This window comes from Urocitellus parryii, chromosome 5 (genome assembly GCF_045843805.1).
Source record: "Urocitellus parryii isolate mUroPar1 chromosome 5, mUroPar1.hap1, whole genome shotgun sequence".
Lineage (NCBI taxonomy): Eukaryota > Metazoa > Chordata > Mammalia > Rodentia > Sciuridae > Urocitellus > Urocitellus parryii.
Window position 1 is genome coordinate 166,219,869 of NC_135535.1, and position 6,000 is coordinate 166,225,868.

Below are 6,000 nucleotides of genomic sequence, written 5' to 3' on the forward strand. Positions count from 1 at the left end.
ACTTGGGAATGCGTTCCAGGAGTGATCAAATATCAAAAGGCTTACAGACACTCTTGCTGTGCCCCTCTACAACTCTAGTTCATTGAGTTGCATAGTCAAAAAAGCATTTTCTCATCTCCGTACTCTCACCTCTAAACTCTGGAGACTATGGCTGGTATTGCAGGTATCCTCAATTGATGTAGGAGAAAAACATGAAGACTAGAGTTGTTCAGTGCAGGTGTTCAAATCACGTGTACAATGCCCTGCCCAGTTGTGACAAAAGCTTGCTTGTTCTGTATGTGTATTTTAAATGCAATAAATTTAAGAATATTCTTAAAATACACTGAGTCATGATTGTACCTTGATGGGGCAGGTTGAGAAAAATTAAGAAGTTGTGGGAATGTGTGTAGGGCAACTAGGGATCTGTTCATTCTAAATTCAGAAGTTGCAGAGAGGTTGCTGGGAGACTGTGAAAAGCCTGTGTTCTCATGGACAGCAGGGCTGCTGTAGACTGTGGGGACAGTTTGGAATTTGGAATTGGGCACCATTCACAACCTCCATTATATGGAGAACCCAGGAAGGATTTTCTTTTTTTGTGTCTACTCCAGGTCAAGAAGCAAGTCAGTAGTAATGCTGAAACTAAGGTTACCTATACAATATTTGATTGAAAATAATTTGTCTTTCTTTTTAGAATTGGTATCAAAACAAAAGATCCAGACTACCAGCTAGAGAGAAGCAGAGGATGTTTGCAGCCAGGAAACAACAAGAGTCCCCTGTCCAAGGTTATCAGGTTTTCCACCAGCAAGATGCCCAGAAGCAATCTGACAAGGGCACCACTGCACAGCCCTCTCGCCCCCAGCAGGCTCCACTGGAAAGACCTGGCTACTCTGCTATGAAGACACAGGGAAGTCCTAGTGAACAGGATAGCTCATGTGACTGGGTATTCCCAAGCATTGGAGAGTGTCCTGGAGAAGGTTGGACTTATGCAGAACCTCCACAGCAACAGAAACAAAGAGAGCACTTGTCAAATTTAAACAAACATGTGCAAGACACTTCTTGCACAGCCCTGCTTCAGACATTTTCTTCCACTACGAGGTAAGATTCTCTAAGGTGCCAGTGTATGGAGGGTTCTGAAGACTGCTGCTGTCCTCCATGGACCAGCCCAGTATCTTCAGGACAGAGAAGAGCTTTCTAGGACAGCCTGGACTCTCAAAAAGTTGTCAGCATCATTGATATCAAAATAGATTTCCTTCAGTGTCAAATCTAACAAAAACACAACAACAAAGACCTACAAATAGACAAGATAGGACATTATGAAGGAAGGCATCTCACCCAGGATTGCCCTAGAAAAGTTCACAACATTCTTCCAGAATGCAGCCTTCTAGGAACAGACTTCTGCAAGGAGGTCTGTCCATCAACTGTCTATTTATCTTTGAACTCACATAATCCTTGTGATTAACATTGAAGCCTAGAATTGTTGTTTTTTTGAAATTTCTTTTGTACTTCTTTTTAATTTTGCCTTTAAAAATCTTCCCCAGCCCTAAGCTCTCCCACTGTGCTATAGTGAATATACTCAAGCATATGTGGCAGGTATATGCCTACTATACTGTGGCAGGCATATGCCTATTACAGTGTCATTCCATTTCCAATTTACATTCTTGGAAGCATCTTTCTCTGTTATTTAAATAGACACCTCCATCCACCTAAAAGGTACAGCACTACCTGAGTTTTCCCCACCAAAGACATGGCTTCCATTGAAGTAGAAGCTCCAACTACTGAAATCTCAAGAACCCCTGGAGCCTCTTGCACTGGGATAAGAATCCCCGATGGGATTCACTGTATTTTGACAGTCACCTGGGCATGTTGGTCTCAGCATGCCCAGGTGAGCATTCAGATATTGTCAATATGAGTTTTTGAGACAATCTTCAACGTGGAGGGTACATGGGAATTTCCCACTTGGAACCAGTTTCATAATTTTGGTCTTTAGGACTCAGAACACTTTGAAGTATTCCAGTTTCCTGTTACTTCCACAGCTCCTGCAAAAACAGCTCTGCAGGCTACATCCCTCAAACCACTAGGGGGCACCATTCACACAATGCCAGTGCTAGAGAGGAACAACAACTTTTGAATTTCCAGTTGACTCCTGGGGTGTTTTGTGTAGAAGTAGACCAAGGCCTGAGCTCTCTTTGGTAGCACTTCCCATTTTACTCTAACAATATTTAATTACAAAATGGTGTATACTGGTTATGATCATTTAGTAACACTAGGACTTTTAGAGAAACTTTACTCTTGTGTTTATTGTACTTTGCCCACCTCCTCATAGCCATTGTGAATAATCTGATATGCTATGTTTGTCATGTGTCTCATATTTATTAGATTGTGCAATTAAAAAATACTATAAGTATTAAATTACACAATAAAGCACGTTTTGTATGAATTTCTAAGTTGTGTAACATAAAAACCTTCATTTTGAAAATATTTTCCTTCCTATAATGAGATTGAAAACAGATGAGGAAACAGCAACTCTCCAACAGGGAAATCTGTTATTTACACAATCCCTTTAGGTAGTCACTTGGAATGTTTATTGAAATTGCAGATGTCTATCAAGTCTGCTACTAGATGTTTCCATAGGAAAATGATGGTCCTTTCTTACAGAACACAGAACCCCCCAGATAAGAAGTTTCATATAAAGTAATCCAGCTAGCTGTGTTAGCTCTCCACCAGTGTAATTCATATATGTGACAAGGCTTAATTGACAGTTTTTTTTAGTTGTCTGTGGATTAAATCCAGGGCTTTTTGACACTGAGCTACTTTCCCGGATGTTTTTATTCTTTGAGACCTATTCTCACTAAGTTGCTCAGGCTGGCCTTGAACTTGTGGTATTCCTGCCTCTGCCTCCTGAGTTGCTGGGATTATGGGTGTGGTTGATCAGGCCAGGCTTGGTTCATTGGTTTGGAGGTTTCAGTTCATGGTCAGTTGAGGCTGAAGGGAGAGAGTGCATCAGGGTAGAGTAAAACTATCTAACACCCAGAAGACTTAGGGAGGAAGAGGGAAGGGCCAGGGCCACATAATCCCCTTGAAGATCAGCCTCCAGTGACCTAAAATTCTCCCCATAAGCCCCACCTCTTAAAGGTCCCAATATGTCCCAGAAGCATCACTAAACTTCACCACTTGTAGCTTTAAGGGGTGTTTAAAATCTAAGATTAGCACAGCACAGTTAAAAATAACAGACTAATGCAGTTATTTTGAGAATATTCTAGGATATAATGACCAGTGAAATATCAAGTTTCAAAATTAGCTTTATAATATGATAATTCTGAAAATGAAAGAAGAGCTGAAACAGTAATGATTATTCTTGAATTTACACATAGGCATTCACCCAGTAAAAACACATGGATTAGATTTATATGCCCTAGATTTTTAAAATATTTATTTTTTTAGTTATAGTTGGATGCAATATATTTATTTTATTTATATGTGGTGCTGAAGATAGAACATAGTGCCTCACATGTGGTACATGGGTGCTCTACCTCTGAGCCACAACACCAGTCCCTGCCCTAAACTTTCGAAAGTTGCATTTGGACTTGGGCAAAAGCATTTTTTTTTTACACCAATATTATGAGAAAACTCAACTGGTTTTTTTTTATTGTTGGTAGTTCAAAACATTACACAGTTCTTAATATATCATATTTCACAGTTTGATTCAAGTGGGTTATGAACTCCCATTTTTACCCCTTATACAGATTGCTGTATCACATCAGTTACACTTCCATTGATTTACATATTGCCATTCTAGTGTCTGATGTATTCTGCTGTCTATCCTATTCTCTACTATCCCCCCTCCCCTCCCTTCCCCTCCCTTCCCCTCTTCTCTCTCTACCCCCTCTACTGTAAATCATTTCTTCCATTTGTGTTTTTAACTAACTAGCTAACTAATTCATTTATTTATTTTTAAATGTTTTTTTGCTTGTCAATGGACCTTTATTTTAGTGATTTATATGCAGTGCTGAGAATCAAACACAGTGCCTCTTCCATACTAGGCAAGCACTCTCCCACTGAACCTCAACCCCAGTCATTAACTGAATTTATTTATGCTTTCCCTTTCTGTAGATTTTGAATTTTCAAATGCTTTTTTCATTGATTGCAAGATTGCAACCCAGTCCTAGTGATCTGCATAGATTTTTCTTAAAGAAAAATGTTTTTCTTTGAGAAAGCCTAGTAGATCATCACACATGTATCCTATTTATGTGTTTCTACATTAAGGTACCTAATACTTCAATTAACATTTTTTCACCTATTTTCAGGAATTTCCTGATACTCAGGTTTTTGCCAGCACTATCTTGAAGGGTTTGTAGCTTTAGTATGAATTAGATATGTCATCTCCCTTGTTATTCTCTAAAATCTTGTGCTAATTTACATGTATAACTTTATGAAATGTTTAGATTTTTTTAATGACTGAGTCTGACCTTTCCTTTACAGGAAGATTTTTTATAACTGATTCTGTATTTTTCAGTGATTACCAGTGGTTCTCCTTGAGTCATTTTTGGAAAGTTGAATTTTTCCAAGAATATATTTTTGAAAGGTATCAAATGTACTGACATAGAGTTGTTCAAAGTAGCCTGGTAACTTTCAAGGCTAGAGCAAGTGTAGTGGTGTGTTACTTTCATTGTATAAGTTTATAACATCTATGTTCTATTGCACAGGTTGTTTTTGCAGGCCAGCATCTGTGACAGGCTCTAGGGTCTGCTGGGGTGGGGGTCCATGTGTTGGGGGCAGTGCTAAGCTAAGGGCTGGTTTCCATCAGCAGATCTCTGTGGGTCCAGGTGGGGTTTTGTCAAAAGGCAACTGCAAGCTCACAGAAGGGGGCTGTGGCTAGGGGAGGGTAGGATCCTGGAACAATGCAAATGGCTTTTGGAGCAGCTGGTGGCTCAATCCAATTTTGGTTTCCTCTACTCTCTCAGTTCCAATGTCCTCCAACACTTTTGGCTCCCCAAATATTCCCCCATGTACTCCGAAGTACACAAATGACTGCCTCCAATGACAGACAGACTAGAACCCATCTGCTGCCAGCCCATGAAAAAATTTCCATGAATTTAACTGCCCATCAATATGTTCCTTGTGCCTTCCCTTCATTTTTGGTTACAGAAGCACTATATACCCTGGAATCACGTTAGAAAACTGGATTTCTTCTTCTTCTTTCTTTCTTTTTTTTTTTTTTTTTTTTTTTTTTTAACCAGGGATTGAACTCAGGGGCACTGGATCACTGAGTCCCATCCCCAGTCTTAATTTGTATTTTAGAGACAGGGTCTCTCTGAGTTATTTAGTGCCTTGCAATTGCTAAGCCTTTGAACTCATGATTCTCCTGTCTCAACTTCCAGAGCCGCTGGGTTTACAGCCTTGTGCCACCGCATCCAGCTAGCTTTATTTTATTTTATTTTTTAATCTAACTTCTGCACTGCTGGCTGCCATGAAGTTGCCCAATTGAAACCTTATATTTATTTTTTGGTACGGGGGGGGGGGGGGTTGAATTCAGGCCACTCAAAACTCTGCCATATCCCCAGCCCTTTTTTATATTTTATTTAGAGACAGAATCTTGCTGAGTTGCTTAGAGCCTGACTGAGTTACGGAGGTTAGCTTTCAATTCATGATCATCCTGCATCAGCCTCCCAAGCCTCTGGCATTACACTCCCATTCATCTGCTTTATGTTGTTGTATTCAGTCTCCTCAGAGTTTGCCTAATCTCTCTGAGTTTCAGGACTCTATCTATATAATCAGGTATATCCCCATAGGGCTGCTGGGAAATAATGAATAAAAAATCTGTTCCAGCTGCAGAATTAGCCTTCATACATTTGTAGGTTCAATCCCCAATAACAACAACATCAAAAAATTAAAAGAGCAAATTGTTAAATTGCTTCAATAGAAAGAGGGACATGAAAATTCTCTGATTCAGGAAAGAGAGAAACCATTACACATTGGTTGCATTTTTTTTTTCACATGAAGTTTAAAAAAACCTTCCTAGTA